Raw genomic sequence first — 12,036 nt, forward strand, 5'->3', positions numbered from 1 at the left:
AAACAGATTTTCTGGATTCATTTCAATCAGGTTTCAGGCCGGGTTTTGGCACGGAGACTGCCTTGGTTGCCCTGTACAATGACCTTTGAGAGAGATGGGGAGTGTGACCCTGTTGATACTCGTGGACCTCTCAGCGGCTTTCGACACCATCGACCATGGTGTCCTTCTGGATAGGCTAGCTGGGTTGGAAGTTGGGGCCACTGCTTTACGGTGGTTCCGCTCCTTCCTGGCTGACCATGTCCATAGGGTGGAGCTGGGGAACAGTTGCTCAGCCCCATGGCATTTATGTCATGGGGTTCCTCAGGGCTCAATACTGTTCCCCATGCTGTTTAACATCTACATGGAACTGCTGGGAGAGGTCATCAAGAGGTTTGGGCTGAGGAGTCAGCAATATGCTGACAACACTCAGCTCTGCCTCTCGTTTTCCACCAATCCAGGTGAGGCAGTTTCTGTGCTGAACTCGTGTCTGGACCTGATAATGGACTGGATGAGGGTTAATAAATTGAAACTCAATCCAGACAAGACGGAAGTGCTGTTAGTGGGTACTTCTCCAGACAGGTTGGAGGGTGATTAAACATCCACCACCTAATTATCTCATTTATTTATTTATTGATGCCACCCAAACAATGACCCGTAATAGGTCCTCCAGTACCAACAACAACAAGGAGGGTGGAAAATTGGACATTGCAGGGCGCAGAGCATACTCCCTGGCATCATTCATTCTGCGGGTTGCAAATTACATAGCAGCAATGGTAGCATACCACTGGTACCTTTGGAATAAGGTTCTGCCATCTCTCCAGTCAGCCTCCGGGGAGTATAAAACTTGAGGACTAGCTTTCCATTGAGAAGCCATGTCACTTACGAGGCAGGAAAGAATCACTGCCAGACATGTTATTGATTGCTTTTCCAGACAACTGGTATCAGCCATAGCCTTGCAAAGGTATGCCTGGCTCAGATCTGCCCAAATTCCTGATGACTCTGGCTCCGAATTGAAGACACCCTTCAATGGCTCTGGCCTCTTTGACAATAAAACAGATGACAACCTTGAGAAGCTGCAAAAATTAAAGAAAACAGCACGTTCATATAACACATTACCACATTACAAGTCACAGTGTCCCCAATGGTGCCACCCTGACTCATACTACCAGCCTAAACCATACTATGACAAAACCAGGTACTCCACCCAGGCCTCCTCCTCTTACCCAGGACCACGTTTCAGCGCCCCAAGCAGTCCTTTCGCCGACCTGACAAGAATCAGAATCAGAATCTTTGACTCGTGTCTTTACCCTCTTCCAGCACAACCTCTCACACAACTTTCTGCCCACCTATCATCATGGACATTAATCACCACAGACACCTGGGTACTTACCATCATTGCCACAGGCTACGCCATTGAGTTCATCTCCATACCACCTCCACGATTCATTCTAATGCCACCATCCACTGTCCTCCTCCTAGAAATAAAACCCCTTCTGTCAAAAGATGCCATCAGTCCTGTTGCTCCTTCAGATCATCAAGGCGGATTTTCCCCCCGTTACTTCACAGTCCCGAAATGAGAGGGAGGACTAAGACCAATTCTAGATCTGCGAGATCTAAATTACTACATATTTACAAAACATTTCCGTATGGTGACGCTGGAGCAAATTCTCCCTATTCTACAACAAGGTGTCTGGTTCACCTCCATAGACTTAAGCGATGCATACTTTCATATAACCATTCATTGCAGATTCCTCCAATTCACCATCAGAGACCAGGTCCACGAATTCATAGCTTTACCATCCGGCCTCTCCACGGCTCCAAGGGTGTTCACCAAGTGTATGGCTCCTGTGTTGGCCCACCTTCACACCCTGGGCATCTCAATTTACCCTTACATAGACGACTGGCTGCTTGTGTCGCTGTCCCCACAGCAGGCAGTCACAGATGTTCATCCAACATCTCTTCTTGCGGACCTTGGCCTGTGGGTCAATGAAACCAAATCATTTCTCCATCCAACTCAACACATCACTTACATTCTTGACTTTATCAAAGCAAGAATTTTTCTCTCTCAAGAAAGGATACAAAAGCTTCACTCCCTCATCAGTCACTTCCATCCAAACTCCTGTGTCACGGCTCATTCCACTCAGCGCTTGCTTGGCCTCATGGCCTCCACAACGTCAACCATATTGTATGCCAGATTGAAGTTACGCTCCCTCCAGTCATAGTAACACACATTCTTCAACCCCATGGTGGACCCTCAGTGGAAACTTCTCAGGGTCTCCCCTGAACTATCTGCTCAGCTCCATTGGTGGGAAAACCCGGCCAACCTACTGATCAGTCATCCCTTTGCTCCTCTCCAACCATTGATCCAAATAACCACGGATGTGAGCACTACCGGCTGGGGGGCACATTGCAACAAGCACTCCATTCACGACACCTGGACTGCTACAGAAGCCTCCTTACACATAAACAACCTGGAGCTTCTAGCCATATTCAAGGCATGCAGGGCCTTTGAACCACTCATCATAGGCAACGTCGTCCAAGTAACAATGGACAACACGACAGCATTGTTCTATGTCAACAAGCAGGGAGGCACCCACTCTCCCCAGCTCCTATACCTTGCAGTACAGTTTTGAGAGTGCTTCATGGAGCAGCATATCTTTCCAGTGGCGATCTACATAGCCACACACGACAATGCCATAGCGGACCAACTCAGCCGCAAGCGGACTCAGACTCACAAGTGGTCCCTTCATCAGCCAACCTTTCAACACCCTTGCAACCTCTGGGGCCAACTCGAGGTCGACATCTTCGCCCCACCCCTCAAAATGACAAGTGCAATCTCTTCTGCTCCAGAGCGGGCATCGGCCAAGGATCTCAGGGAGACGGCCTGATGATGGACTGGTCTGTCAACTTCCTCTACCTTTTTCCATCCATTCCTCTGATAGAACCATATCAAAGATCATGCATGAACAGGCGAACATGATCCTCATCGCCCCGTGGTGGCTGAGGCAGCCATGGTTCACTACCCTGCACTCCATCAGCACCAACCACAGTCTGTCTACCCCTGATACCAGACCTTATCACTCAACATCAGGGATGGACCTATCACTCCGACCTCCAAACGCTGCAACTCACCGCGTGGAGGATTGAGCTTCGATAGAAAATATCCTGGCACATTCCTGCAAGCCATGCACCACTAAACTGTATTCATACAAGTGGGCTACCTTTCTCCGTTTTGCTCAACGTTACAATTTACCTACAAAGCCAAATACCCTCGATGCTGTTCTCCAGTTCCTCACGCATCTGTTTGGCCAACAACTATCCTTCTCAACCATTAAGGTCTACCTCTCTGCCATCATTGCATACCAACCTCAGGACTGCAACGCTGCCATGATCTTCAGGCATCCTACGCTCAAATGTTTTTGAGGGGCGTAGCTCACATGCGTCCTCCTGCTCTACCACCCACTCCACAATGGTCACTCTCCCTCATCCTCCACTACCTCTTGAGGCCACCTTTTGAACCTCTTGCCACTGCCTCGGAACACCTACTCTCCCTTAAAACTCTGTTCCTTGTGGCAATCACCTCCGCACAGAGAGCATCTGAACTCGCAGCCTTGAGAATTGACAAGCCATTTCTTCAGTTTCACCCAGACAAAGTTACCTTATTTCTGTACGTTTCCTTCTTGCCTAAGATAGTTTCTAACTTTCATCTTTCACAACCGATTGTGCTTCCTACATTCTTTCTGTTGCCCTCGTCAGACCTTGAAAGGTCTCTTCACACGTTGGACACTAATAGAGCCTTGGCGTTCTATTTGTCTCGGACTTGTCTCAGACCTTCTGAAGGTCCAAAAGGCTCTTCATCTCCCCCCATCCACCTCACAGAGGATCCCACGTCTCCTCTCAGACTTTGTCACGGTGGACGGTATCAATAATTAAGTTGACATACCAACTCACCAGAAAACCTTTGCTTGTCAACGTCAAGGCATACTCAGCCAGAGCTACTGCTACCTCTACAGCTTTTTTGCGTGGCATCCCGATCCCAGACATTTGCAAGACTGCCACGTGGTCTACACCATGTATGTTCGCTGCACACTACATATTGGACCTGAAAGCGAAGGCAGATGCATCCTTCGGGAGGGCAGTTTTCTCATCTATCCTTCAGTGATGTCCCTCCTCCTCTGAAAGCTTGTCAGTCATCAATTAGTGTGCATTCACAGAGACCATGAAGAAGAAAGTGAGGTTATCTACCTCGAGAGGTCCTCTGTGAATTCACATTTCCCATGCGTCCTCCCCTCTGTCCGTCACTTCTGTATCTACTGATGCAGCGGCGGGCTGTTAACAGAACTGAGGTAACTCTGAGGGCAGGTGGACCTCGTGGGCTGAGGGGGCGGGGCATTCCTTAACAGCCTTAAAGCTCTAGAATATTCCAGAGATCTCTGTGCAAGCGCAAACTTAACCCATTAGTGTGAATTCACAGAGCACCACTCGAAGAACCAGAGTTACAGGTAGGTAACCTTTCTTTTCCTTTCCTCATACTTTTTAGTCTCTTCTTTGTATCTCTTTGTCCCCTTTGCTTTTCTCAGTCTCTTTCCCAGAATTTGGAAACGTTATCTTTTTTGGATTACAACTTGGAGGTTTTACTCCTTTTAGTTTGCAGTCGCCGGCGTTCCCAAGCCAGTGGCATATTTCTGGGTTTCTTTCACTCTTACTTCGTGGTAGGGAAAGTGCTATTAGATGTTTTGTAGCAGTGACCCTCAAAGCAGGTTGCAATGGGAAATTCCAGGTTAGCTCTGTTATCATGGACAGAAAGCATCTGTATGAATGCTTTCAAAGGGAGCATAATACAATTGAGCAAATACTTACTGCTATCAAATTCAGTACATGTCAAAAGCTTGGTATTTCTCCTCTCACTTATTTTATCTCTTATTAATGTCTAGGTGCTTGTAATTGACATGATTGTGAAATATTTGGTTCTCTGTGTGGTTTTTCAAATGGCCTATGTTCTTTCAACTTGACTCTCCAGGTTAGTCTTGAATGAGCTTTGTTGCCTTGGCATCAATCTGCTGCCATCTTGAGAAGTTGTAGGGTGTTTAAATGGCAAGACTGCTTTCTGAGCATGTGTTATTATATTTATTATTTTATAGCCATTCAGAAAAAAAAATCAGTTGCAGGCAAAAAAGCAGATTTGAGCTAAGACAGCACACTGTTGTGATGTAAACTTGCAGTCAAACAAATCCAAGCTGAAGTCCCTGATCAGAAAATAGTTGACAAGTTATCCTAAGGAAAATTGTTCAAGGCAGAGATACCTGAGTATTGCAATACAATGTACTAAATTTTGAAGGGACTCATGTGGTGGTCGAGTCTTTGTTGTGTGGTAGTACCTACAGTGAATTTGAGAACATCTTGTATAAACTGGCAGCAATCCATCTCCTTGAAGTATTGCATAATGACAAAGCAAGGTTTCCACTGTCTTATTTCTTCTGTGTCTAAGGTGCAGCTGTGTTTCAAACACAGCCCTGTCTTTATAATTGCATAATAGTTAAGAAAAGCTTCTGCAGTCTTATGTCTTATTTCTAATGCCTCTTAGGCACAACACTTTTTATATAGCTCACATTTAATGCGGTTTGGACACTGATGTTAACCATTTTCTACACACTCCTTGAATTGGAGAAACATCTACGCTCACCTGTCTTAGAGTTTGACCAGGTGGGATCTTCTCTGGTGGTTTCAGGCTTTTTGGTTGTTACAGCCCACACTAATCTTGCAAGTGTCTAATCTGCCATATGGATTGGCAGGGATCAAGACAGGCATTATGTGCCATAATGTAGGCTTTTCAAGCAACACATTTTAGATTGGGTAGGGCTGGGATCAGGATTATTTTTTTGCTTTAAATCTCCATCTGCATGGTTTTTCTCATTCTTTGGCAATGTGGCTATTCACTGCCTGCTATTTATTTCTTATATTTTCATTACTTTCCTAGTTTTGTCCTCAGAAGCTGCATATTTGCATTTTTACTTACTCTCCCTAGAAACATGCATGTGGCCATGAATATTTCTAAGGTGAAATTAAATTTGGATCCAGGGCTGCCATAAAAATGCAGTTAGCTCTAGGTAAAATATGAACACTCCTCATTCATGGACCACTTGGGCTTCCTGTACTTTTCAAGTCAGCAAAAATGGATATGCAGTAAGGCTCCACAATGCATAAATAGGGCGGTTATGCTGTTTTTCCAGGTCCATTTTTAAAAACACACTGCATTATGATTCCTAAATTGTTTTTTAAATTATTATTAAGAAAAAAGGTCCTTTAAAATATGGGGGGGGGGGTATCAGTCATCTTTTGCATTTCATATAGAAAAATGGAAAAGAATCTTAACCCTCATATGAATTAGTTTCTTGTTCCAAACAATGTTGATAAGCTTCATAACTACTTTTTCAAAATAAGAAGATGATGATGCCATTGCAACTGCTATTTACTCAGTGTGGATGCAGTTCCCCCTGCGAATAAGATGTGTATTAGTAGCTCCTTTTGGAGGAAGTTTTAAAATAAAATATATGTTCCCTGACAAAGAACTAAAGGCTCAAAACATTAGACTTGTATCGGAGCTTATCATCAAAGTATTATTTTTGCCTTTTGATTTGTGGTGCTGCCCTCTATGCCATGACATTTGCTTTAACTTCATGGGTGCATTAAAGCCCATGACTTACTGTATGTTATGTCAGGAAAATATTATTAAACAGGTGGTTGTTAATGTTGTGCAGTTTGGCTGCTTCTCCAGATATACTGCATTGTACACATTCTTGTTACAATAATCTGATAATTACTTTTGGGAGCAATTTGTATAGGGTGTTCTACCTAGAAGCACAAGTTTTTCCTGCTCTTCCAGGAAGCCCAAATAATAATCTATTGCATTTCCAAGTTTTGAACTGCTTTGATATTCACCTTTGATTGGCTGAAAAAAAAACCCTCTGCTTTTAGATGCCAACTTGGTTAGGCACCTGAACCACAGATGTTCTAATAGTTTGTTTGTTTGTTTGTTTGTTTGTTTGTTTGTTTGTTTGTTTGTTTATTTATTTATTTATTTATTTATTTATTTATTTATTTATTTATTTAATATCCCACCTATCTAGTCGATAGACCACTCTAGGCGGCTTACATCAAGGGATACAACAATAAAAACAACAGAATTACATAAAAGAAAACTTTCGACAATTGGGTTAAACATTAGGAAAGAAAAGAGGAGGGGATCAGGAATTAACTAGGAGGGAAGGCCTGCCGAAACATCAGTGTTTTTAATTGCTTTTTGAAAATACCCAGCGAGGGGGCCGCGCGAATATCATGGGGAAGGTTGTTCCAGAGGCGAGGAGCCACCGCCGAGAAGGTCCGATTTCTTGTCTTTTCCTTCCAGGCCTCCCTCGGCGTTAGGCTCCTCAGCCTCACCTCCTGGCTCGCGCGAGTGACACAGGTAGATCTTGGTGGTAGAAGGTGTTCCGCCAAGTATCGAGGCCCTAAACCGTTTAGGGCTTTGTACGTAAGCATCAACACTTTGAAGTCGATGCGGCATCTGATGGGCAGCCAATGGAATGCGGCCAGAGTGAGTGAAATGTGTTGGAATTTTTTCACCCCACTAAGGAGTCTGGCCGCCGCATTCTGCACCACCTGAAGTTTCCGCAGCAGCCTCAAAGGCAGCCCCACGTAGAGTGCATTACAGTAGTCTAATCTTGAGATTTATTAGCAGTTAGAATTTTTTAAGAAGAGGCAATTTCTATTTTATTGGCCAACTTCCTATTGCTTAGTTATACCTATAGAAGGCACAGTATAACTCACAGCAGCTTCTTGCCAAGAATTAATTATCTCTGTTTGGATTTTTGGGTGCATGCCATCCAAACAGACTGGAGTAACACTGGTAAATCAAACCAGGAACTTGTTCATTAGCAGTGAGAGGCTGGTATGAGTTACACTGTTCACCTTCTGCAGGTGTAGCCATGCAATAGGATGTGGGTCAACCACAGTGTTTTATGTGTAACTACCCTAGGCTATACATTATGCACTTCCTGTTCTTCAAAAGAAAGAGAAAAGGCTTAGATTGATATATGGTATAAACGTGTCAGTGTTTACCTAACACACATACATAAGCTAGCATAAAAAGTATGGTTCTTTTTCGTGGCCTCTGTGAATGCACACATATGGGTATTGTCTGTGCCTGCGCTGACTCTCTCAGAAGATTCTAGAGCTAAAAGTAACAATTTTATGGTGTGATCCTCCACGAGGTATATGCTCCTCCCACTCACCATCTTCCCCAGTTCCTTTTTTCTGCCGTGCTGAACGGTTCTCAGGAAAGATTGAGCTCTTCGCTATTTGCCTTTTGGCTGTTTTTCTAGGCTCCTTTGAGCTTTTGTTTGTTTATCTTTACTTTAAATTACCTACTTAGTGATCCTCCGCGTCTTTTGTTTGCCTAATCGGCTTCCCACGGTCTTTTTATTCCCTTTCCCTTTCCCCTTCCCCCCCCCAGTTCTTTGCTTATGGCCTCTCTGTCTCCTTTTAAACGGTGTACGACCTGTGCGAATAAAATTGCACTTTCGGACGGGCATAACCAGTGCCTTTTTCGTTTGGGTGAGGAACATCCTACCCATTTGTGTCCTGCTTGTAAAAATTTAACCAAGCCAGCATTAAAACAGAGGCTCCAAAGACTTCAGTCTTACCTTTGGCAAACAGCCATGAATCCTCCTACTTCGTCTTTGGAAGCGGCTAGATCTCCTGCCCTTTCAGCCGATAGGCTTCCGGTGGGCCAGTCTACCTCTGATTCTACCTCTGTGCTACCAGCTAAGGACACTGTTGAGAAAGCAAAATCGTCTGGTAAGTTGCCCTCCTCTCAGAAGTCTCGAGCGCATGATGCAAGCTCGAAGAAAAAGCCCAAACCTGCCCCTAAGAGGCCTAGAAAGGACAGAGTTCCCCGGGTGGAGCCCCCTCAGCCTTCTCTGTCTTCCCCCATCCTCGAGGAATCATCCAGAGAAGCCCCTGACTTGGCCTCCGATGGAGATGAAGCCCATGATGTCGCGCGTGCCCCCCGATGCCGCTCCAAACCCCGAGCATTGGCCTCAACATGGCTGCACCACAATCCAGCCCGGCCTCAGCCCATTCAGACCCTGACTCAGGGCGGGCAGCTGAAAGCTCGGCATCCGATCTGGAGGTTCCCCCTTCACCTCCACGGAAGAGAAAGGAGAAATGAAAGCACCTCTCCCCACCAAGATCTGTGCCATCGCAAGGTGATTTTTGCCTTTTTCCATACCATTTTGACCCCTTCATCTGGCAGATCCTGTACGAAAGGTACCAGCCTGAACAGGCTAAATGGCCCTGAATGATGCCAGAACTTCCCCATGCCATCCCTTTCATGGACTCGAATCGTCTCTGTGCGACCACTTTGGCCCTGACGGCTTCAGCTCCGCCTGTATGCCCTCCGGCCCCATCTAAGCCAATGCCTCTAACTCGAATGCGAGACAGAGCTCATGAAACCGTACCCCTACGCCCCGCACCATCGATGCCAGACCCGATGCCATCTCAAGGCCCCTTTGAAGGCATGCTGATCCAATGACACCAAGCTCCCCTGACAGAGGGCTTTGGTCCATCAGACTACCCTTCATCTCTAGGCTCCCTTGCATCTTCAGAGGCACAACACTCTGAGTCCTCCCAGATACGAGGGGCAGCCATGCTTCGTCCTCCTCAGATGACTTCTCCTCCTATTTGACACTTGTTTTCCAAATGGCACAAGCCCTGAATCTCGACACCGAACAGCCCTCGTCCGTGGATGTCGACCCGGTGTTCGATGACGTCAACCAGGAGCGTCCCGTTCCGTTGAGTCTCCCCTTTAACAAGTCCATCCTTCAACTTATTAAGGATACTTGGGGAAAATCTCCTTCTACTATGCAGATTTCTTGCCGCATCGATGGCCTCTATAGGACCCAAGGTGTTGATGCCGAATTCCTTAATAAACATCCAGTAGATAATTCTGTTATCGTTGAATCCAGTCAGGCCCGAACCCAGACTAGGTCCAAGCCTACCCTTGCCAACAAAGACAGCAGAAAAGTTGACACAATGGCAAAACGAATTTACTCTCTGCAAGCCTTTTTGCTCAGGAGTATCAGCTACCAGGCAACTATGGGCGCCTTTCAGCATCATCTTTGGAGTCAAGTCCTTCCTCTTATTGACTCATCTCCTGAACCCATGAGATCTGATCTTATCAACATCCATTCGCAAGCCATTTCTCTTGCCAAATATCAGAGGATTGCGGCGTGACATTCTGCTGAGGCCGCTTCTAAAACTTTGGTTACCTCCATCTCTATTTGACGCCATGCCTGGCTCAAATCGTCCACGATCTCTGATGACACCACGTCCAGAATCGAGGATTTACCCTTTGATGGTGCCGGACTGTTCAGTTCCACAACCGATGATACCATGGAGGACTTTCATAAGAAGTGCAAAACTGCACGCTCCTATTCTGCTCAACCTTCTACCTCTGTTCAATGGCCCTTCTACTGCTCGGGCCAGTTTCATCCCAAACAATACCAGAATCAACGGTTCCAGCCTTATAGACAGTATTGTCCTCACCAAACTGACAGGTCCTTACCTGTACCTCAGCCTCTTATGGCATCATACCAGCCTCAAAGCTTACCTCGGCAGCGTCAATCCTTTCGTAAAGGACAACAAAAGGGTAAGCAATATTGACAACTACCTGTGCCTGCCTTTTCTGACATTCCTCTTTACCCACTGAACTGTACCAGGCTGGCCCCATTTCTCCACTGTTGGCAATCCATCACCTCAGATAAATGGGTTCTATCCATCATAGCATCTGGCTACCTCATAGAATTCTCCGAATTACCCCTGTTGGGGTTTATCCGTTACACCTCCTACTCCTCTGGTCTGCAGGATAAGGTTACCAAACTTCTCCAGAAGCATGCCATTTTTCCAGTCCCTACTTCGGACTCCCTCAACGGTTTCTACTCAAAATACTTTACTGTTCCTAAAAAAGATGGAGGCCTCCGCCCCATCCTTGATCTCACTCACCTCAACCGTTTCATATCTCCTCGCAAGTTCTGCATGCTTATACTGGACTCTATTATCCCTTTGCTTTCGCAGAGAGACTGGTTCATAATTATCGACCTGCAGGACGCCTATTTCCACATATTTATTCATCCGGACCATCAGAAATTCCTCTGGTTTCATTTCAACGGCACCGCTTTCCAATTCTGTGCCCTCCCGTTCGGGCTCTCCACCACCCCCGGACTTTCACCAAGTGCATGGCACCGGTGGCTGCCTTCCTCCAGCTACAGGGAGTAAACATTCATCCCTACATCGACGACTGGTTGATAGTGCCGACATCGTACCACGACGCCACAAAAGCACGAGACACAACGCTCCATACGCTGCACAGTCTCGGCCTCAAGATCAACCTCGTGAAGTCGCACTTCATTCCAAAGCAGACAGCCAAGTTCATAAGCATGGAAATAGACTCCCTCTGTGCAAGAGCTTTCCTGCCTCCAGACAGGATCAGGAAAGTCCAAAAGGCTGTCCACCTTTTCCAAACACATCACTCCGTTTCAGCACATCACACCCAACACCTCCTGGGGCTCATGGCATCGACGACGGCTGTCGTCCAACATGCCAGACTCAAAATGAGATCCCTGCAGGCATGGTTCCTTTTCCTGTTCAATCCCGAAACATATCTCCCTTCCACCCTACTGCAGGTGACACCAGAACTAGCCTCCCAGCTCGACTGGTGGACTCGCCCTGACAACCTCCTCATCGGCAGGTTTTTCTCGCCTCTCAGACCTTCCATACAGGTCACAACCGACGCCAGCCCCACGGGGTGGGGCGCACACTGCCTTCAACACACAGTCCATGGACTCTGGTCAAATCAAGAACTGCCACTTCACATAAACCACCTAGAACTCTTGGCAATCAATCAAGGGAAGGGGAATAAAAAGACCGTGGGAAGCCGATTCCATGCCTTTCTTCCCCTCATCTGAGGTCAGGTAGTGCAGTTGGCAACAGACAACACCACTG

General features: G+C 46.3%; 1 protein-coding gene and 1 long non-coding RNA gene across 9 annotated transcripts in view; one reads left to right on the forward strand and one right to left on the reverse strand.

Annotated features, from left to right (window-relative positions):
* The window catches only part of LOC140708182 (uncharacterized), a 64,649-nt gene extending 63,195 nt beyond the window's left edge, over window positions 1–1,454 (reverse strand). Inside the window, exons 1-2 of the long non-coding RNA XR_012088358.2 lie at window positions 1,370–1,454; window positions 771–1,052 (exon numbers count right to left, since the gene is read on the reverse strand). This is a non-coding gene — a long non-coding RNA (uncharacterized LOC140708182). The remainder of the gene's footprint in view (window positions 1–770; window positions 1,053–1,369) is intronic.
* The window catches only part of ANO10 (anoctamin 10), a 168,160-nt gene that overhangs the window by 131,761 nt on the left and 24,363 nt on the right, over window positions 1–12,036 (forward strand). The window lies entirely within an intron of this gene.

This window comes from Pogona vitticeps, chromosome 6, assembly GCF_051106095.1.
Source record: "Pogona vitticeps strain Pit_001003342236 chromosome 6, PviZW2.1, whole genome shotgun sequence".
In the NCBI taxonomy this organism is placed as follows: Eukaryota; Metazoa; Chordata; class Lepidosauria; order Squamata; family Agamidae; genus Pogona; species Pogona vitticeps.